The following is a 23,739-nucleotide window of genomic DNA, read 5'->3' as shown; positions in this document are numbered from 1 at the left end:
TATGTCTAAGAGGAAGAACAGAAGAGAAAATGTTGGCTACCTCTAACCACTCTACTAAAGTGGAAAGTAATTCCAGGGTGAGTCTATCCTAGAGAGCAAATGGGCCTTTTAAAATGCTGAGGGGAGGGAACAGCAATTTCCTGGCACCTTTCAAAATACTCCCCAGTGGCTTAGTGGCATGGAAATTTGCCTAGCTTGATTTGGTGAGGTCATGCCACCCTAGATAAAAGGAAGACAGTTTACCAGGCTGAAATTTGTTTATAAGGTTGCTCTCCCCTCCAGTGTGGGAAAGAGAGAATAATGAAGTATCATTTGCAATTTTCACTGCCCAGGAATTTCAAGCAAGAAACAATATCACTGAAGCTATGCTATCCCCAGAACTAGCAAATTGACTGATGTATGCCTGAAATTTATAATAAAACAATTATTTCAGCAACTCAACAACCATAAAATTAGGGAAACCCCGAAGTGTCCCACAGGATGTGTGAATTGCAATGGTGGACAGAGGTAAGAGAACTGGTGTTGACCTAAGTTATGTCTAGTATAAAGACTCCTTTGTTGGCTCACTGTGATAACAGTTCCTCATTTGTTAGATCCTTGGGTATAAAGTTATATAATTCAGCCTTGCCCTTCTCTCCAGCCTACTGTGGTAGCCACCACCTCCTAATTTTAGCTGTGGTAGTTCCTGGACTGCCAAAGCCACTTCCTATCTGTCAGACAAATTTGACTTTTACAGCAGTGCAGGTAATTTGGTAAATTTGAAGGAAGGTGGGGAGAGGTAGATAGGATTTATAGTCTTTTTTCCCTTTTTCCAGGTAACCAGAAACTCCTGCTCTCTGTTTGACTCAGAAATTCTGTTTGACTAGGATTCTACCCATTAAAAAAAAAGCATCAAACACTATCTCTGCACATTGCCCTGATGATTTTCACAATACTTGCCAACCCCATCGGGGATTTTCTGGATTATTTGAAGGGCAGTTTGTACCCACTCTTCTTCCAACTATTCTGATCCTGCTCCTATTATCTTGCATTTAACAAACAGAGATTGATTTCTTGCCTAAAATTAGCTGGAGAATTCTATTTGGATTGGTCCATCAGAATTAAAAAGTATAATTAGCTTGAGAATTCACTCCACTCTGCAACCTAACTGCTGCTTAAATATTTCCTGCAATGGTTTTGCACTTTCTGCAGAGCCTGTAGAACTGTGTCCTCGGGTGAAGCAGTTGATTGCAGGAAAGCAGCCCTGAATTGCTATGAGCTTGTCACTGACGATCCGGCATATGTGTGTGTTATCAACTACAATTGTCCTCGTAAAATTAAATAAAAGCACGCGTTTATTATTGTGGGGCTCCAATTAAGGGACAGCTGGTGCTCCTATTACACTTGCATTAAATCGAAACTTGTAATTTAGCTGTCCAGATGCACACTTTTTAATCAAAATATAAAATTGCATTTGCTTTGTCCAGTTTCCATTCAAAAGTATCTGGAACCTTACCTCTGGGCTCCTTCTACCCTGCAAACTCCGTGGAAGTAGGGGAACTATTTGCACTGATCAACATTTCCCTCTCTGAAGTTCTTAGAGGGAAATAAAGGATTTGGGGCATTTATAGAAGGGAAAGGAGCCAGGAAGGCAGCTGGTGAGTATTTATTTATTTGGCCTGCGATGAGTTGATGTATTTATTGACTAAGGTCATTTATGAAATTACCTATTTCGCCTCACCTGTCTCTAAAGTTATCTAAAAGCGTACAGCTTGGAACCACACTGCCTGTCTCACTGGCACTCCAGTTCCCAACGCTCTAGAAACTTTGCTTGCCCCCACTGCACCCCCCACCCCCGCCTCTGGGGAGGTGTGCATGCTCCGCTCGTTTCGCTCTTGTAAAATCGAGCGTTATGATTTGTCCCCCTTTCCCTTAATAATGAAATGGCAAAGGGCATTTGCAGTGGGGGCTGGGCCGCCGGGTCTAGGGGAGAGGCGCCACACCCCCTGAGAATAAAGCCCGCGCCGCGCTCTCGGAGAACCATGCACGAATAAGCGAACCACACAAAGAATATATTTCGCGACGAAACAGCGCCCTACAGGAAGAAAGTGCCCGCACTCGGAGCGTGATCAGGAGCGCGACTTTTTGGCGCTCTTTGGGAGCAGCGAGAGGGAGGCGGAGGACAGAGAGTCCCGGGGCGGGCGCGGGAGCAGAGGCAGCACGCGGCCGGATTCCCGCCCGTTCCGCAGCCGCGCGCGGAGCCAGGTAAGGTTCGCGGCGGCAGCGGCGATGCGGGGCGCGTCGCGCTACCTGGCCGGGCGGGGAGGAGCCGGGCAGCCGCGCGCGCCGCTTCCCAGCCGAGCGCTCCGGCCGCCCGCGCGCGCGGCTCCGGCGCCTGGCGGAGTTTCACGGGAGTTGCCGTTTTGGCGCCCAAAGCCCCCTCACTACTGCGGCTCCCGCCGCGCGCCGCGTGGGTCAGGCTCCGGGCACCGAGAGCCCTGCCCCCCCCCCCCCCCCCCCCGGCCCGGGCTGCCCGGGGTCGGCGGGCTCTGCAAGGGGCCATCTGGTCGAGGGCACCGGCCCGGTGCAGGGCACGCCTTTGGCTCTGGCCAGGCGGGGTTTGGGCCGGGGTTGCCATGGCAGCTGCTAGCCGGGCGGGAACCCCACGCCCGCCCGCCCGCCGTGAGGGAGCTGGGGCGTTCCGAGGTGTGCTCCAAGTGGACTGAACCAAGAGGAGGGGAGAAGAGGGGAGGGCCGGCCCGGGTCCCCCATTGCCTCCCTCAGCCCACCGGCCTGCCCCGGGAAAGGGCCGCCGTGGAGTGGAGAAAAGAAAATATTCTTTGCCCCGAGCCTGAAAGAGGCTTGCAAAAGCACGGGGTGGGAAGGCGGCAGAGGGGAGCGAGGGACTGTCGCCTCCGTCCGAGAGCCCGCATGTGCATGTCTCTAGACTTGACATTTTATACCCCATAGCGGCCGACTTGGAGCCGGGTTGCACGTCCCAGCCCTGAAGTTATGTAGGTGGGGCGGGCTTTAATTTGCTTATATCTAATGATTTCAGGAACCTCGCTTTAAAATGGCGGCATTCAGTATACACCCCTGCTAAAGGCTCTCCCCCCCGCACCCCCAGCACCCGGGCCACCTCGCGCAGCGCTGCTTTTGCTTCTGCCGCTAACAGATGGCATGTGCCACTGTCGCTGCCGCTGCCCCTACCGCTGCCGCTGAGAGCAGGGCCCCTTAGCCTCTGGGTTTGCGCTAGCAGCATAAGGTAAGGCTGGAGATGAGTTGGGATTTGTAATAGTAGCTTCCTTTTTAGGACGCGGACGAAATAATGCCTTTTAAACTTTATTTTACCAAATGGCAAATAGAAGGAAAAGTAATCCTGCAACTTTGTTGTGATTTTAGTAGAGTTTTAATTTTTCTCCTCCTTTTCTTCTCTCCTCCTCCTTCCTCCTCTTCCTCCTCCTCCCTCCCCCTCCCTCCTCCTTCTCCTCCCTCCTTCCTCCTCCTCTTTTTCCTTCTCCTCCTCCTTCTCCCTTCCCTCCTTTCCTCCTTCCTTTTTTTCTACTTTCTTCTTCTTTTTTGTAATTTAAAGGAACTTCTTGCATGGCATGTCATCAGCAAATGCTATTAACAGTCGATTTCCCCATTTTGTGCGATATCGTGAGCAGTGCCACAGCTTCCTTGCAGAACCTTGTCTCCTCCCACCCAGGATCAACACATTTGGGCAACTCTCGTTTACTACTGGGGTCTGAAGGGCATGAGTGTAGATTTTAGGGGAGTATTGTAAAAAGGTAACTTTAGTTTTTAACACTCACACAATAAGCTTTTATGGGAAGAAAATGAAATTAAACACGGACTAGTAATGAAAGTTGGCATTTTCAGTGATTCATCTGTGTAGTTTTATAATTACTGTAGTAGACCTACTGTGTGTTTTTCTGAGCACTGTCTACAGGTTGTCATATGTAGATACAACAGATGAATTTGTTGTTGCTCTAATTAAAGTAATGGGTTTTAGAGGAGTTCTTTTCTCATAGACGTTCTTAAATTGCTGTTTGTGAATCGAGCTCAAATCCACACTACGTGTGCGTGTATAGCGTTCACGGGAAAACATCAATTAAAACAACACTCTTGCGAAATTTAATTTTGAAATGATTGGTAATTTCTTACTATGCTGGCTCTCTGGTTTAATCAATAAATGTTTGGGTGATTACTGAGATAATGGTTGAAAAACAGACTGTTGATATAGCTTTACAAGTGACTAAACATCAGTGCTTAATATAATTCATCCGAGTTTTGTTTTGTTTCTTTTGCCCCTCTGATGAAAGGTGTATTGACAATGAGGCTTACCAGAGACCTCGGATTTTTCCTGATTATATTCACATTTTCTTTGGCCTGTGCAAAGCTAGTCCTTTAAGCACTTCTTAAAGTCTTTTTAAAATTTTTTTCTAATATGCAATACTTTGGGGAGGCGCTTTCCTATTTATCAAAACTTCTTTAAACGTAGCCTAAATGGGCTTTTGCCCATAGCTCAGCTCATATTATTCTGCTTCTGTCCACTTCTTATTTCTCCCAAAGCAGTAGAAGCTACTTGGTTGGCAGACAGTCTTGCTACTAAATTTAGCAAGTGTCAGAAAGTGGGGAAAAAGATTGTTTTGCACCTATTAAACATGGTGCAGTTTTCCTGCCCAGGTGCTATAGTCTACCTAGAAACAAAGAATCAAACCATTGTTTACAATGGAATTTACTATACAATAAATTTTGTCTCAGTTTTTCAGATTATTGTTGAGAGAAGAATGTGGGGCAGAAAGGAGAGTTCCTGCAGGTAGAGGGATACATGCATTTTTGCATAGATGACAAAAAGCAACTTCTCCCATTTTAGTGATTACATACTTAGATCATAATTCAGTAAGCTTTGCTTCTGAATGTGCTGTCTTGCTGCTGAAAGACTTTGGACCAAATACATCCTTTTTTTTTTTTAAAGTGAAAATACTAAACCTGAGGACCATAATAGACAAACTAAACTGATGTCAGAGTCATTAGGAGGAAATTTTACCAGTTAACATTCTGCTGCCTCATATAATGATGAGATTGGAGACCTTATATGAAAATGTAAGTGAAGGAGTTTGTCAGAAAAAAATATTTTAAGAAAGAATTGATACAGTGCTGGGCTAGAGGTGGTGACTGCATGTTTTGCTGTACTTCTAAGAGCTACTTCATTTCTCTAATTTCCTTTGCTGCTTTAAGCACTCATAATGACTCCCGGGGCTATTATAAAGTACCTTTTTTTCTCAACTGTCCACTTCAGGCATTTCACAACAGCTGCTTTTTATGATTATGAGCTGGTAGCCAAAGTATCTTTGGTATTCCCTTGACCCACCCTCTACCTAAATAATGCTTTTCACAAAGTAGGTGTTTAATAAATGTTGAATTAAAAAGAAAAATGGACAGTTTATAAACTCACAGAGGAGCAGATTTTGTGCACAATGTTCATTTTAAACAGAACACATTTTTGTGCACTTGCAAGAATCTAAAAATTTAAAGTAGATTAGAATGTGTATTCCCCTAATTGCCTGCATTCTCTCTGGCTCAAATGGGTTCTCTTGCCTTCCATTGTACTTCCAGGCACTCCTGTAATTCATCCTTTTGACCAGTAGGTGTATTATTATCTGTCCAGCTTCACAATATGGAAAAGTAATCACAGCAGCTTGGGAATAAAAACGGTTTTGTCTCTTGAGTGGGCTGTACAGTACTGCACATGCTGGAACAGTGACAGTCTCTTGGCTGTTGCACAGATGTTGACAATATAGTATGAAGTACAATTTTGTTCTCCACCCAGCTGTCTTTATGTGTGAGGGAGGAGGGGAGGGAAGGAAGGGAGTAAGAAGTGCCCTAAAGTGGTGAAGATTTCCATTCATAAAACTTTACACTTATCCTGCTTATAGTACAATAAACTGAAGAAGGTGGCGGGATTTTTTTGTTTTGAAATAATGTTCTCTGATAGAATTACAAACAGGGACGGGGACATACCAGATAGTACATAAGTTACAGTACATGTTTAACAAGTAATTTAATCCTGTAATTAAAGTTAGATAATGGTTGCTGTCATGTTAAAACTATCAAGTGTCTGTAAGCCTACCCTCACCTTTACTTCATCACTATTCTCCCATACTGTTGAGTTTTCTTATGTCTACTAAGTGGAATAGACAGATTTTCCCTGTTGTAAATGTATGTGATGTTAAGAAAATAGAAATCAGAAGTTGTGATTCTTTGTGGGATTTTTCTGACTCTCCCTAGGTGTGATACAGCTCTCACTTAAAAATAGAAAGAAACCTGAGCTTCAGCTAAAATGAGATGGACGTTTTCCCCCTAAGAGAATAAACTGTCTGGGAGCAAGTTGTTTAATTGTCAACCAACCAACATAAATTATGACCAAAAGGAAAGCAATTAGATCTATATTAATGTGGGCTTTTAGATGTTAAGGAGAACACATGGTTCCATGGTGTCCTGCTCTTCCCGAACAGTTATATATTGCCTCGAGATACCCAAATGACAGTGTTGGAAAGGCAACTTTGAAATTGGATAAATAAGGTATCAGTTACCTTATCAGGTGTTCATGACATCCACATGACCTGAAAGGGATAAGAAAAAATTTTTTTTCAGGTCATTCTAATAATGACACAATATAAATCCATTATTTAGTTCTACTTGGTATTAAATTGAGAGATAGTGTTTTTAAAAGATTGATGAGGAAAATAATATAATCTGGGAAGTGGGATCTTATCATTTTTACTGGAAAAATAATGGTACTATCAAATTGTCTGGGCACACAAACATACACATGAACATGAGTGTGAAAATTAGTGGTCAATTTAGAATAATTTATGCAGGTGTGCATTGACTTCTCCCTGAAAGATTATAGGAAAATACCTACTTTTACAGCATTCTTCCAACTCTAAGAATGGAAGAAAAAAGGTTTATGATAAACTATAATAAATAATTGACCTAAGTGATGTCTCTCTGAGGCTCAGAAAAAGAGCCAGAGCTCTGAATGTTCAACTCCACGCAGTTCCCTTTCAGAAAAAGGATACATTGCTCAGAACTCAAGAAGCAAGAATGAAAGGAGGCTTGATTGAAATCTTTGTGTGCATGCGCGCATGTGTGCGTGTGTGTATTCTCCTTTTATATGTGTATGGTGCTTTTCAAGAAGCTCAAGCATAGTAATCCCAGAGCTCTTTATAACAGCCATGAGAACAAAGTGTTAAGGGGGAAAAGGAGCCTGATTAGAGATTTAGGACTCAATTAGTCATGCTTGTTAAAATATTATGTCCACTCTCAAGTCCTACTTGCATAGGCATTAAGTTGGCTCATGAGGAGAAGGAGGCCGGGAGTTTGTTTTATGCCTGCACAGTGAGTGAACTGGAACGGCCCAGAAAGAAAGGCCCTCCAATTGAGAAGAAGTAGTCTGGACAGAAATGTAGGGGGCTGGCACCAGAGACTTCCGACAGGCTATTTGATCTCCTTAGGCTATGGGAGCATCCTGGAGACTGATAGTTTGCTGGATCTTGTTTTCCAGTTTGGATCATTTAAATTGGCTTAAAATTGTCTCCATCAGATTCTTTGAATCCTGAGCTTCTTGGCATTGGCTGCAACTGGTGTGGAAATTTGAGAAAGGTTTCTTTAGGCTTATTCAGGTTTCCTGGAATGTACCAGTAACTCCTCAATAGGCAGTTTACTGGGTCTCTTTACCTCATATCCCCAAAACCTGATACATGGTAGGTTCTTAGGAAAAGTTTGTCAGATAAACGAAAGAATAGATTAGTCCTTCTAACTTGTTCCTGTATTTTATGAACATTTTTGCTATGATTTTAGGTAGCATTATTTCTATTTTTTATTGACCAAAAAAATCAACACCGATAAACATCCTGAACACTAGGTTGAATGTCTTGCTGGCTACATCAGCAACTCTAACAAGTTCAGGGAGAAGCAAGCAATGGCAACCTTTGGGCTGAGACCTCGACGACTGGCCTCAAAGCCAGCTGCTATTTTTCTGTCACCTGTAGTTGCATTTAAAATACCTCCTCCACATCCCAGGGAAATCAGTCTTCAACACAAAGTTATGTAGAAGCAGTTGTTTAAAGCATTTCACCAGATCAAAAAAGGAACAAAATAGGAAATACTGTCTGTCATTCAGATGCCCCCTGTCATGTATAGTTTAGAAAGTGATGAAGCCACAGATGAAAACCAAAAAGGACACTGAGAGCTGTCTCATTTTCAGTCAGACACTGATTACCCATTTAGAGGTTGGATTTGCATAGGTTTTTATTTACCAAGATACAGGTATGAATAGTGCCTCTTTTTACTGTATCCAGAAAGCAAAGTCCACACGGTAGAAGAGACAATAGCTGCCATTTCACATCCACCACAATCATCTTTTGTGCTGAGAGGACCATCCGTCTTTAGGTAAAGCTCTTGTACATTCTCCTTCTGTGGCAGGATGAAGAAACCAAACAAGAGGGTGTGCTGGAAAGTGGGGTGGGCGGGGTGGCCTGTTACCAAATTAGAGAGTGAAAGAACCGGAGAGCTTGCATTTCCCTTCTATTTTGTAGTCTTCAACCTTTTTGTGGGGAAAACAAAACAAAGCAAAACAAAAGCACCATGTATAATATTAGCTGAGTGTATATCCCATAGTATAAGTCTTCAGTTATTTTCTTTCCAAACGGGGAAAATGAGATTGTCACATAATATTAAGGTGGCTGCTTTATTAAGATTGGATTCATGTGCTATACAGTAGTTTTTCTGAGTTCCACTTAAAATATATAGTGATACATTCAATAGGACCCATGGCATAGGGATGGGGATCACATTTCACCCCAGTACCCAAGTGAAGAGTTTGCATTTGTCCTCTGAAAAGTAGGCGCTCGATAAATGGCCCGATTGTGGGTGTTATTTTGTTAAAGGACGCATTGATATTTTAAAAACATTCCTGCTGTCTGTGATTTATGAGGATCCCAAAGAAGCAGGGAGAACATTTCTTTTCAGAAATGATTGTGAGAAAAATTTAAACCCTCAACTTGTTTATGTCAGCATTTTGCCCCAATAATTGGACAACATGAAGAGAAACCTTGTTAGCTCACCCAGAGGTATGAAGTGAAACACAGGACACATTAATGAGTCACATTTTATGTCTAAGGGCTTCAAAATACATAAAATCTTTGGGGAGCGGGCTGGGGTGCCATGCCTATGTAATCTGATCTGTTTCATGAATGCCTATAGCAGTGGCCTCAGCTGCAGACAGAGGCTGTGTCAATATGCGCATTGCCGGCTTTCTGAAGCCAGGTTCGAGCTGGACTCAGAGTGACAAGCTCCCCAAGGGAGGGCCGTTTTTGAGAACAACCTTGAATTTTGGCTGGACTTCTTTTGTGTGGTGTACTTTTCATGTTTGTATTTATTAAGTTAACATTTTAATGCAAATGAAAATATGGGGACTAAATACATAACCTCATCTGGAGATACTGCCCAACATCTGCATTTTCATGCCATTCGTAAATTTGTGGCCTCAGCTAAATTTTGGTCATGATGATATCGCATCAGAACCAGGGAGGAAACTGGCATGAGTAGTGATGTGCTCCATGCCTGCCCCTAAACTGAGGTTTTAGGTAGGTCCCACTAGCCACAGAAGATGGGCTGAAAGGCAGTGTCACCATTCCTATGAGGAGGAAGGACTAAAGCCTATGGATTGAGCAGAGGGAGGGTCTGGAAGTTCTTTTTATAAAAATATATATATATTTTATTTCAGAATATTATGGGAGTACAAACACTTTGGTTACATATATTGATTGCCTCAAAGAACTAAAAGTAGAACTACCATTTGATCCAGCAATCCCACTACTGGGTATCTACCCAAAGGAAAAAAAGACATTCTATAATAAAAAATATATATTTTTAATTGACAATAATTATACATATTTATGGGGTACATTGTGATATTTCAATATGTGTATACAGTATGTAATGATCAAATCAGGGTAATTAGCATATCTGTCACCTCAAATATTTATCCTTTTCTAGGGGATTGGGAATATTCACAATCCTCTATTTGAAAATATACAGTAAATTGCTATTAACACTACAACACTAGAACACTAGATAGCTATAATTTTGTACGCATTAACCAACTTTTGGCTACCCTCCTTCCCAGCCTCTAGTTACCACTATTCTACTCATTACTTCTATGAGATCCATTTTTTTTTAGCTTCAACATATAAGTGAGAACGTGTTGTATTAGTCTTTCTGTTCTTAACCTATTTTATATTACATAATGTCCCCCAGGCTCATCCATGTTTTGGTGGAACTTTTGACTGACCAACTAGCTGTCCCTCTACCATGTCCCTTACCATGTGTTAATCTCTTTTTCAGAGAGATAAACCTGTTTTTCCTGGGGAATTCATTTGGATATCCTGAGAAATTCAATGCAGCAACAATATGAGGGCAAAATGCTTTTTCTTTCTTATTGAAACTTTCCCTCCAAAGCTCTTTTGTGATTGAGAAGTTGACAGGCGAAAAAAATGTGTCTTAGGGCTTGGGATTTCACAGTGCTGAAAAAAAGATGAGAATACTTCTGTATCTTGTGAAGAGTGTGATAATGATGATTATAATAATAATAAAAGGATCTAAAATATGATTCAATTAGAGAACTCTCATACATGCACATACTTTGAACTTGTACAAGTCATTTTGTGTAATGATGATGATGATGATGAGGGAGAAAGGGATCAACTCTAAGAAGCCAGTGCTCTGGGATATTATAGTCTGCAGTTCTAGCACTTACTAATCAGGTGCATGAAAATTGCGGTTCTGAACATTGATCCTAAATTAACAGGAAACAGCTAGGCTATCGGATGTCTGATTCTAAACACTTTTACAAATGTGCTGTTTTATTCTTGTATTCATTAAAATGCAGTAGTTCAAGTGACTGGATGTGTGACCTGTGCTGAGTGAATTGTTTTTAGTAAAAGTTAACATTTTTCACTTTCAAGCATAGATCATATAATAGTCCTCCTTGTTGCCTTGTGTCTATCCCCAAGAAATCTCTGTAATATTTTTAGCTATCTACGCAAGCAGTTCAGACAGAGGCACTCAGAAACGGTGACAAGCAATGACAGGAAATGCTGGTTGCACTGGTCTCCTTCATAACTTAGTGAGGCCACAGTTGGCTGATTTACTTTTAACTTCCTGTTTGGAGGCTATTTGAGTCAAAAGTAGCTGTGTTTTCCATATAGAGATTTTTTTTTTGCTTTATTCTCTAAGACCACAATAAATCTGTCACTGGACTGCATGTTTTGTATATTTTATGAACTGTATCATGTGGTTTGAGTTTAATTTGGAAGGCAGTGCTCTTACAATCAAGGTTTCCCGCCCTCCACCCTCCCCCCCCACACGTGCAGCTTTGTGGTCTGGGATTGCATGGGCCTTCGAAAGTTTATGACTTTATTTACACAATAGTGATTGCTGAGGAGGGCATTTCCTGCCAGTTAATGACTGGTTGGAAGGACCACCAGTCCAAATCCAAGGAGAGAGGACCATTCATTAAATGCCAGGAAGGGACCAGCCGCTTTTCTCATGAAGTGGTTGGGAGAAAGTGAAACCACATTCTGCCCTTTGAAGAACCCAGAGCAGCGTGGGCAGAGCTAGATACGTATGTGGTGCCTCGTGGTACAGAGAATGGAGCTGCTTTTCCTGACAGGGACAAACTAACTCTTTCCTATAGGTTGCCAAATTGGGACTTGGGTGCCGAGGGCATTTCCTTTAGATGGCCCAGTGGAGAGGGGCCAAATAAAGACGAGGGCCCCAAACTTGCCATTAATTGCCAGAAAATTCTCAACTCAGAAGTGTTACAGCTACTTTTAAAAATCTTTAGGATCACATGATTGGATTTCCTAATTGGTTGAATAACTGATCATTACTAAAGTGGACAAAAACTTGGAAAGGAATGGAAAGAATGATGTTTTTTCAAGGTCAGTTTAGCAGGATACAGATATTCTATTTTGATCCTCTAATATAATAAAGGTAAATAACATACATGAAGAATGTTTTGCCTTTTGTGGAAGTACCTTTGAAGGCTATAATATTAACCATTTAACCCACGACATTCCCAGGAAACAGTTTTGTCCCCAGTATAATTCTTGCCTGCTATAAAGCAGTTGAGGTGTGAAGAGTTTGGCATTGATTTAAAGCAAAAACAAAATAAGATCGAGGTTGGGTTCACATCCAGGAATCCCTAACTTCCTGGCCTGCCCTTCACTCCTTTAGCTTCCTAAGCCTTCAATTTGCCAAAAAGTGAAATGTTTATAAAAGACAAACATCTGTTCTGAGTTCTTAGGTAGATACCTCCACATAAATGAGGCTGTGTGACACCACCCCTACCCCCACTCCAGAACTTGGCTTGGCCCTTTACCTTGAAATTTTAATTTCTTTCATATCTTCCAAATTTGGTGGGGGGATGGCAGGGGTGCGCTGGACCTCTAAAATAGATGCAATCATTGACGGCCAGACACCTGGATTTCTTCATGGGTTTGAGTAATCTGTCACATGCAGAACAAACCAAATATTAAGTTGCATTTTTGAGTCTGGAAAATGTCATTATATGCTTTTTAAATATTCAGTAATCCAGGGATTGCTGGTCATTACCAGTTCACAAAAGTGAAAGGATTTTCTGAAGTTTAAAACATTCTACAAATAAACCGTATGCCCATTTCTGTTGTTATTATTAAATGATGCTTTGAGCAGATTTATAAACAAAAAAGCGACTAATGAACTAAAATATATATATTTCAAAACATGATTTTATATTTTGAGCATTCCAAAGTTTGAATGTTAACATACACTACATTTTCTCTAGCTCAGTTAAAGACAATATTCTGATTTACAAAATGTTTTGGACTAAGAGCAAACAAGGTTTTTGTAAGTAGATATCCTATTAGCCTGAATATTTACACTCATTTATAATTAGCAACACAACTGCATTTAAACGGTGATCCAAAATCTTTACAAATAGCTTGTTCCAAGAGGCTAAATGCCCATTTCATCTTCTGGACATTATTATTTTGTTTAGCAAACTCTTTGTAGATAATCTAAAATATATATTTTAAGCTAGTTCAGGTTCAGTTACCACAGTCTATACTAGTGGCATCAAAATTAACGAAGATTTACCCTACTGTATTTGGAGTCAACAACATTACATTGTGGTATTAGAAAAGCCTATTTGTTCTATCCTTATAGTTTTCAAGTGGTAGGCAACAACTCATTAGTGCATAATGAAATCTGTTTAGTAGGTTGTGACTAGCATTTCTGTTAAACACAAATGCATTAAATACACAGCAAGAAAATACCAATACATACCAAGTAGTGAGATTAAGTATTTTGTGTGAAACTCATTTCAAATCCATGCACATATGTACTGAGTTAGAATGTAAAGTGTGTTTCTTACTATTATTGGTTGCTGTCAAAAAGGTTCAAAAGTCAGTGTTTCAGCGGATGTTATTTCCAACTGGGTCAGAAATGTTTTTTCCTTTTTTGTTGAGGGGGAGGTGGTCAAGGGATGCTGGGGGCTTTGGATGACATACTGAATGATTCTGGTTAAGTACTTTGATAGTCATGTGTCTGTTTTTCAAACTTAGAAGTAAGATATTGCTATAGATATGCCATAAGATTTAATGTCTAAAGTATTTTGCAGTCCTGAAGGGAGAAACTTTATGTAAGTATTATGTATTTATCAAGCTAGAATAGGAGACCCAGAAAATAAAACTAGCTAGGAACAGAAACCAAAAAAGGATGTTTAGAAAAAATCTTGGGATGGTTGGGTGTGAGATACTTTAGTAGCAAAATAATTATCCAAAAATTTTAAATGTAGGAAAAAAACACAGCTTATTTTAGATGAGTTAAACGTAAGTTAAAAGGGTTAAAAAGTGGTTTTGACATTTACAAATCAAAAGTGGTCATACTGAGAGAGAATGTTTGAAAAAAAAACAAGGTGATTCATAAATAAATATAAATGTACATATTTACCATATGCTGGAAGAAACCCTGTGGGTGTTTTTTTTCTGCAGTGAACAAAGGCACACATTGAAGTGAATTTTAAAATTGTAGATGGAAGACATAATATTATCCCATATTAATGGGAATGATTATACAAATAAAGAAGACAATAGCCACATAGCCTTTCCAATCACTTTTTGTACTGATGAGAATTGAGCCCAGTAGTAGGGAAAAAAAAAGATTTACTCACATGACCAGACATGAGATTAAGTAGTGAATTAACCATGAGGAGATTGAAATCATCCTTAGAAGTCTGGACAATTTGTGCATATTTCCTTACAATTAGATAATTTGTTGGAGGGAGGAAAATATTGCCTTCTGGGGTACTATTGCATCTCCAGTAGGATCATAAGGATCTTGTTTTTCCCTTCCCCACTCCCCCAGTTCCCTCCTAGTGCCGTTAAATCCCTTTCTGCCCTGGACAGGTTGAATTCATTCCCAAAGGTCTCTTCCTGTGGACATCTTTCAGAGCCTTAAAGCATTGCTGCTTTCTCAATTCTTAGGACTTGAAATGCAATTAGGCTTTTCATTATAGATATTTAAATGTTAAATTTAGGTTACTGCTCTGAAAATAAAATATAATCTCAGCTCTTATGAGTTAGTAAGTAAACACTGCGATTATAAATGAATTTGTATCTCTCTCCTCAGATATAGAGCATTTAAACTTGTTCAGAATAGAAAAAGGCTTACACATCTAATGATTGTGTAATTAGCAACCAATTTATGAAATGAAATGTAAAACAAATAATAAAGAGTTACATTATCACCAAAACCCTCATGTTATATGCATTATTCTATTCATGATGATAAAAAGTAAAAAAAGTGTTAATGGGTAAAATTGCATGCATTTCCAGATCCTGGGAGTTAAAGGTTTTCTGTTTGTTAAAGGTTATTCTGTTTGTTAAAGCTATTTAAAAAGCAATAATGTGTATGTTCTAGGGACAGAGGCCACCTTTGCCTATAACATCTATTTTATTGTAAATAACATTTACAAAGTAGCATTGAGAAGGTTGAATAGGGTGTGTACGGTTTGAGTTTGAGTTATTCAGGATTCGGGATTTTCAGCTGCAGCAAATACGCAGTTGGCTGTGTGTTTTAGGCAAACAAAATTAGTCATTGTTTGGGGTGTCAGCTACTTTTTTCACTTTAGCCTTCTGGGATTTTTGTTATGAGATATTTAGCAAATTAATAGTGATAAGCAAAAGCTATGTGAGAAGGTGTGTTCAAGCCAACTAACCCCTAAGCTATCCTTCCTTCATTTCATGCAGTGTTCTAGCTTTTCTCAGGCTGTTTGGGAAATATTATGATGTGTTGTGTAACACACCTTCCAAATTACATTTGAAACTTTAAGATATACACAGAACTCAAGACATTTGACAGGTGAGTTTATTTTGTTTATTGTGAGTGGAGATTTTCCCCAGGAGGCAATGAGACTGTAGAGGGCACACTTCCTTCTAGAATGGAGGAGGAGGAAGAAGGAAGGGGAGAAAGAGATGCATGATTTGCTAGTATTTTGCTTGGGTAATTGCTTATACCACATTCCTCATTTTTGTGAAAACCAAAAGAAAGCTAAAGTGTTGGTATCGCTGTTAGCAGAGCTTTTCCTTACTGATAAGTGAGGAAAAGCCCTTGGGCCCAAGAATTGCAACCATTAGCACTTTCAGAAAGCCTGCAATGATTGGACATAAGAGAAACAAAAGCTTGATCATCTCAGCTCCAGGAGAGGCGCTTTGGCTCATATTGTTCCTCATGTGGATAAAAATTAAAGCAAAACTGTTTTGAAATGGCAGTTTTTTTTTTTTAAATTAGGCCAGTAAGTATGAAATTTCTGATTTCGAATCAAAAGTGTAGTTTATATATCTCAAACAAGAAACAGTACAATTAATCAAAGTATGTGCTTAAATTATCAACACAGTTTTGCCATCTGAACAGTAGCTTGTTTATGTCAGCTGTGAAGAAGCCTAGAGAGTGAGTGGCAATGAAATCATGAAAGGTGTTTTCCACAGCTTGTTGAGTACTGAATATTTTTCCATGCAAGAAGTGGTCCAAAGCCTGGAAGAAGTGGTAGTCAGTTGGTGCAAGGTCTGGTGAATACAGTGGATGACAGAGAGTTTCCAAGTCCAGCTGCTGTAATTTGAGCAGCATTGTTTGTGTGACATGTGGTGAGTGTTGCCTTGCAAGAGGATTGGTCTGTCGCTATTGACCAATCTTGGCTGCTTAATTGCAAGCATCCTCATCATTTCATCCCATTAGTTGCAGTAGACATCCGCTGTACTAGATTGAACAGGTTTCATGAAGCTGTAGTGGATAATACCAGTGCTGGACCACCAAATAGACATCATTAGCTTTTTTTGATGAATATTCCGTTTTGGACTGTGTTTCAGCACTTCATCTTTATCCAACCATTGTGCTGAACACTTGTAATTGTCAAAAAGAATCCATTTTTCATCACACATAACAATATGGTGTAGAAATTCTCACTTTTATGTCGTGACAGCAAAGAAAGGCAAGCTTCGAGACGATTTCTCTTCTGATGCTCGTTTAATTCATGTGGAACCCATCTAACCAGCTTCCTTACCTAGCCCATTTGTTCAAAAGGGTCCAGTATTGTTGGAATAGTAACGTCAAACCTTGCTGCTAACTCATGCATAGGTTGAGATGGATTTGCATCCACTTATAGCTTCCAGCTCATCATTTTCCACCTTTGTCTCAGGTTGCCCACATAGCTCATTTTGAATATTAAACTCATGAGAATGGAACTTCTGAAACTATCAACATACTGTGCTTTCATTAGCCATATCTTTCCCAAACACTGCATTGATATTTTGAGCTGTCTGCACTGCATTGGTTCCATGACGGAACTCGTATTTGAAAATAACTCAAATTTTTGACCTTTCCATGGTTTCACAAAAATTGTTTTAAAAAGTTTTTTGAAAGATAATCACAAGCCAAGCAGTGTGCTTGAAAGAATGAGGATGTACCCTCACAATAAAAATAAAACAAGAAGTGTCAAAGTGAAATGTCAGAGATATCTACTGTCAAACTCAGTACTTAAGGAAATCAGACATTTCATACTTAATAACCTTTAATAAGTTAAAAATAAGTTGGGTTTCCTTGGATCCTAAAGGATCCAGACTTCTGAGATTTCATGCTTTAGCTTTCTAGAGCAGGACAGACTTAGGAAATAGGAAGTCAGAAATAAAATCAACAACTATTGCTTCTGTGCTGTTAAGGGTGCTTTTCTGATTTGCTTGGTATGAGTAGTGGTGTATAATTTAACCATGTAAGATGCGAGAGGCTTGAGACTTCCCCTTGACACTTCCTTATGCTGTCAGGCACAGGCAGGGTGACATTGGCTCTTGTAGCACTTGGGTGGCAGGAGAACGAGTGTTTACAACCACCTTCACCTCCAGGAATGTATTATACTTTTAAATCAATCTTAATATCTCTAGGCAGGAGTTTATATATAGGAATAAAATTTGAACCCCCATTTTCACACCCCATAAAAGGTCCTATAATAGGTGTTTATTCAAAGTCAACTGACATTTATTGAACAATTACTGTGTGCCAGATGCTCTGCTAGGTACTTTCATTTTGTTATGACAAAATTTCCTTTAGTTATGAAATACAATTGGTTCTAGCTAGCAGTTACTCTCCTTGCCATGTAATAGGTATCAGGCTAAAAGTCATACCCTCAAGTATCTGCTCACTTTTTACATATAAACCCAACCCCTCAAACACACGATAATTTCTTTTTTGTCTAGTCATACTTGCTTCATCGTTTGGGGACCATCCCATGGTCCATGGCCTGCTTCTTCCATCCATGAAGACATTTATTTCGTTATAAATTAAACCAACATTAATATCTTACTTACCCATCTTCATGTAACAAAAGGCTGGTGGTGGGTGCTGCAGTAGGATAGGGGAAATAGAGGAAGAGGCTTGAGAGGTGGATGAAGAGTGGGGAGTGAGGAGTGCAAAATGATACGGAGTAAAGTGCTGGTTAAAGCCATGTAGAAAAATCTAGAATGAAGTTGGATTAAACTTGTCCAGAATGCAGAGAAAATAACAGGGCAAGATGTTGACAGTTGATACCTCACCCTTAGGAGTGGCCTAGGCTGCCCAAGAAGAGCAACAGAGGAGGAAATTTTTTGTGTGTCACAGAAGCAAAGGGGAAAGAAAATTTCTAGAAGAGGGGAGCAGTCAACAAATACCACAGAAGTTATGTGAGTTGAGGCCACTAGTTTTGGAACTTAAGAGGTTATTGGTGACCTTTTAGAGGCCAGAAGCCAGTGTACAGTGGCTTGAAGAGCAAATGAAAAGTTGGAAAGTGAAAGTGGTAATGATGACTTTTTTGAGGTATTTGGTGATGAAGAGTGAGAAATGTTGGGACTTCACAAGGAAATTGAATCAAGGGAAGGAAGAGCTTTGTTGTTTTTAGGGTAGGGATGACTTATTAATAGCTGTGATTACTCACTGATGAGAAGGAGGCAGAAGTGAATATAAAAAGTGTCTGTCAAGAACGAACTATGTGCTGAGTGGCTACCTTACTTGCCCAACGTCTCTGTTAGCATGCACAGTGTTGTTTGTGCAGTCTGATTAAGTAATTCTTGCAGAACGCTGGTGAGCCTGAGTTTTGGGGTCCTGTTTATTGTCTTTGCCCTTAAGGTGCAGGATTAAGTTTGTCATAAAAGAACTGGGATAGGTTTGAACCAAAAAAAAAGACAGTGGAATTCAGCCTCAATAACAGAGAACATTGTTTATAAATGGCTCTTCAAAGCACTAATTCAGTGCTACTGAATTAGCAAAAATGTGACTGATATCTTCGTATAGCTCAGGCTCAATGAAAATGAGAGGGTGGGGGAAGTTGTAAAAAATAATGAGGATTCAAATATCACTACCAAGGATCTACTTTTACTTGATGATTTGCCTTTAGACTAGGATTCAGTATCTGTCCTTCGTAAAGTTAGAAATTTGCCATGGGCAGCACCTCTGTTGTGTCACATCTGACATTTCAGTTTTTCATGGATTTTATATTTCAAATGTAATTTAAAAAATAAACCTCAGGTCCAGATTCAGTTCCCCTCATTTTAGTCACCTTCCTTAGTGTCCCATCTAGAAGAATATATTTTATTCCTCCTTTCTCAGAAGCTGATGATTATTGGTACAAGCTATCTCTAACTTAAGCCTTGAATTTGATGGCTAGGTTGATTGTAGTCAAACAGAAAGTGTTGCTGCTTTGAGGTTCTGCAAATTCCTTTTTCACTCTGAAGAGAAGAACGATGCAAATTTTGTTACAAGTTGAAAAACTTAAATCTTTGAAGTGATTGTAAAGGTACTAATGATCTGAACCAGCATTTCCCAAACTGTGTTTATTTTGTGCGTGTTCCAGGGAAGAAAAGATTTCTTAGGTGAAATGCCTGAGAATTGATGGTTGAAAAGAATACTACATTCTGGGGATTAAATTGCATTAAAGCTACATTCCTAAGATATGTTATGTGCGTGTGTGTATATCTTTTTAAATTTCAGCCTTTGGCTTTTTATGCTGAATTTCCAGTTACTGTGCAAACATTACTTGTTGATAAGAATTTAAGAATACTCTATCAACAGGAATCAAAATAGTTTAATGAGATCTTCATGCCAGGAGGGCACATTGCGCAAAATCAACAATAACTTAGATTAAAAGATTCCCCCCCATGCCAGGGAGAAATGTTTGTGAAATGCATTTCTGAAATGACTACAGAAATCTTGCTTTTGATTTATTGTTTATGATTTCTAGTCTAAATATCTTCCTTATTATTTCTCTTGTGTTTGTTCGTCATCAGAACTTCTTCTTGTCTCAAGATGCAAGTTCACATTTAGTCCTTTAGCCTCAGTTCCTGGTACAACATCAGCATCCCTAAATATCCATCTTGACATCCAAAGGTCTGTATCCTCTTTTTTTGGCAGGAATGTGATTCTTACAATATTCAAATTGAAAATTGTACCCTTTTGTGTAGAACAGTTGGCACAAAGCAGAGGGCACTAATTTATCTGACTCCAGTCAATAAGCTGCACAACTTCATATGAAAAAAGAAAATCTACAAAATACATGGAGAAAAATCAGGTATATCAGTTGTATATGACTTCTGCAATTGATCTTCTATATCAACCCTAGCATCCTTCCAAAGAAGTCTTTGCCCAAGAAATCACTATACCTACAACCTTGGAAAATTGTTTCAGCAACAAAATATATTAGACATTGTGTCTTCTTTTTGTTTGAAAAGCACATTTATATACTACATATTTATGATGTTTATAACAGGGCATCCTAAGTGCTAAATACCTTCCCTTCCCTCCTGCAACATGTATGTACACAAATATACACAGGAACAGCTTTAGCTTCTATAATATTTAAATCAGATTTCTGTAGTGTCTTGCAGTTGTATTATAGATGTGTTGTAGCTATGAATCTTTTTCAGTTGTATCTTCTCATGTAATAACTGCCCTAAAATAAATCAGTTAATCTGATCTTTTTGTTTAAATGTAATATTAACTGATAACCAGTTTTTAGTTTCAGAGTAGGTCTAACTCTAGAACAATCCACTAGGGAGAAGAAGGGAAAATAAAAGGAATATTGAGATCATATGAAGAAGTGGCAGGAAGGGGCGATGTAATTTTATATGGTTTTCTAATAGTAACAGCTACTTACTCTGTGCTAGACTCTGTCGTAAATACTTTACACACATTCTCTCATGTAACCCTCACAGCAACCTTGAGAAGTTGGCGTTCTTATGTATCTCCTTTTTACAGATGGGGAACCTGGGGCTCAGAGACAGTAAGTGGGGTGCCCACAGACATTCTGCTAGTAAACAATGGTGTCAAAACTTGAGCTGAATGCTCTAACTCCAAAGTCTATGCTTATAACTCCCATGGTTACATTAATATTATGGAAACATAAAAAAGGTTTGATTGGGAACTTGAATTTGCTTCCTGTCTCTTTCACAATGTATTAGCCACCTAGGACTGAGCACTGGATAGATAGTGCTGCTTGAATGAAGTAAACATCTGGAAGAACCAGATGCTTTACAATTCACTTCTGAGTTACAGAATTGTAAACTATTAGAAGTGGAGGGGGAAAGAATCATTCAATTAACAATATACTTGTGCAGGATAAGTCTGCTTGGCACAATATTGTCAGCGACAGCAACCCTAAATATTTCAGACTTTTAAAAGTTGTATTATGGTGGCATTTACTATTATTTAATAGTGGTAGTTTCTGATGTTTTTACAGGAATGTTTTGTTTAGGAGATTTTAATGTAAGCTGTTGAATGCATGGAGCTATCCACAGCATATTTTAAATCACAGGTTGATTTTTTCCCTGATATTTGACCCCCTAGGACTTTCCTATTTCACCCTCCTTTCCATCCCATTTTCAGGTTTCTTTTGCTGCATTTGTTCTTTGTTCAGAATACTTTATTGAGCTCACATTATGAGTCAGCCATGTTTCTAGGTGCTGAGGATATAACCCTGAGCAAGTAATCAAAGTTTAGTATTAAGGTAAAGGACCTAGAAATTTTTCTATAAATTGAGCATCGCAAAGCATCATTATCTTTATTGCCTTGGATGTCTTTCTTTAGCCTAATCATGTTTTAAAATTGTACTGACTAGTCATAATAGCCAAAGAATTGGAAATGGCCCAAATGTTGATCAACTGATGAATAGGTAAATAAAATGTGGTAGACCCATACCTTGGAGTATTATTCAGGAATTGAGTAATGATTCATGCAACAACATAGATGAACATTGAAAACACTCTACTAAGAGAAAAAAGCCAGACACAAAAAGCCACATACTGTATGATTCCACTTATGTGAAATGTCTAGAATAGGAAAATCCATAGAGACAGAAAGTAAATTCATGGCTGCTTAGAGAGGGAGGAGTGAGAGGACAGCTAAAGGGTATGGGATTTCTTTAGTAGGGGTGATGAAAATGTTACAAAACTGACTGAGGTGATGGTTGCAAATATCTGTAACTATACTAAAAACCACTGAACTGTACTTTTTCAAGGGGTGAATTTATGGTGTGTGAATTATATCTCAATAAAGCAGTTATTAAAAATTGTACTGACTTAGATATGATGAAAGCTATATTATTCTCATTTTAAGAATTACAAAAGTTAAATAACAGCTAAATTGAGGGGATTGTTGATCTATTTTTAAAGAGAGGGAATGGATTGGAACAGCTTTGGATTCTACTTCTTTTTTTTTTTTTTTTTTAGACAGAGTCTTGCTCTGGCACCCAGGCTGGAGAGCAGTGGTGGGATCATAGCTCACTGCAGTGACCCTCCTGCCTCAGCCTACCAAGTAGCTGAGACTACAGATGTGTGCCACCATGCCCAGCTTGGATTCCATTTCTTCTTTGACTTTTACGGGGAAAGTTGATTTCTTACCTGAAGACTCACATTGGCCATCTCTGTTCTTAGGGGTGCCTCCATTTTTGGTACTTGGCCATGCTGCTTCACACATGGACCAAATCTTTGCTTTCCCACCATCTAGCACAGTGTCTTCCAGATAGCAGATGGTTACTGCTTCCATTGACTTAGCATATACTTGTTGAGAACTTACTAATATGAGGTATTGAGCCAGACACTGGAGGTGAAGAAGATGTGCCCCCAAGGAACTCACAGTCAGAGAGACAGCTAAGCAGGAGTTTTGTTCCAGTACAGTGTGACAAGTGTCAAGATGGAGACGGGCAGACATGTGTGATGGGGATGCTGAAACCTTGAGTATAATTCTGTGTTTGGATTCAGTTCATTCACTTATCTGATATGCATATCTCATCTGGGACATTCTACCCTACATCTGAACATATCCAATAACAAGACACTCACTTTTTACCGAGACAGAGAAGTTAAATTCCATTTTTCTAATCTACCAAATGCCCATGTATTTTGACATCAAATTTATACACTGCAATTATGTATTTCATTTGCAAATAAAACTGAAGTAGAGCTGTTGCTATTACTTGGCACCTCCAGAAATGATATTATATCTTAATAGAATTTACAATTTTATAGAAAGTACTTGTATTTATTCCATGTGTGCCAAACCCCCTGGTAATAAGCCTATAAATTTTAGTATATTTTTGTGCATTTTGTGCCCATGAGTGGCAATACAGACTAGTGATTGACAGAAGGCATTTTGGAACATGGCTAAATTTGATTCGGCTCTTCCACTTCTGTACTGTGTAACATTGAACTGGGTTACTCAATCTCTTTGTCTCAGTTTCCTCATCTTAAAATGGACACAATAATGGAACCTGCCTCATAGGATTGTTATGAGCAGTACATGAATTGATATATGTGAGAATGCTAAGAACAGTGCCTGGCACATAGTAAACACAGTGTGCATATTTGCTGTTATTATACTTTTGATTCAACTGATATTTCATGCTTTATTAGTCTGCTCTTCATAAATCATACACATTCACCTTTAAATGGCATTCAGTTCACTGGAGATTGAAGGCTTCTCTCACAGCAAGCTGTAGTCTTTCAGTGTTTTCGCACCAAAAGCCAACTAGGTTCTCTGGCATCTGTACTTGGAAATGAGAGGCCAGGTTTGACATTCCTTTCTGCTCCTTTTACATGGACATGGAGTTTTACAATAAATCACATGCCTGTCTCC

At 39.4% G+C, this 23,739-nt stretch overlaps 1 protein-coding gene across 6 annotated transcripts in view; it reads left to right on the top strand.

Moving 5' to 3' along the window:
• Nucleotides 1-3,034: 3,034 nt before the first annotated feature.
• MBNL3 (muscleblind like splicing regulator 3) overlaps nucleotides 3,035-23,739 on the top strand; it is a 119,939-nt gene continuing 99,234 nt past the window's right edge. For all 6 annotated transcript variants that reach the window (XM_045538598.1, XM_045538602.1, XM_045538603.1 and 3 more), the window contains exon 1: nucleotides 3,035-3,244. The gene's annotated coding sequence lies outside the window, so the exon portion shown is untranslated. The remainder of the gene's footprint in view (nucleotides 3,245-23,739) is intronic.

The sequence above is a fragment of the Lemur catta genome, chromosome X, assembly GCF_020740605.2.
Source record: "Lemur catta isolate mLemCat1 chromosome X, mLemCat1.pri, whole genome shotgun sequence".
Taxonomy (NCBI): domain Eukaryota; kingdom Metazoa; phylum Chordata; class Mammalia; order Primates; family Lemuridae; genus Lemur; species Lemur catta.
This window is presented reverse-complemented; position numbering and strand designations above follow the sequence as displayed.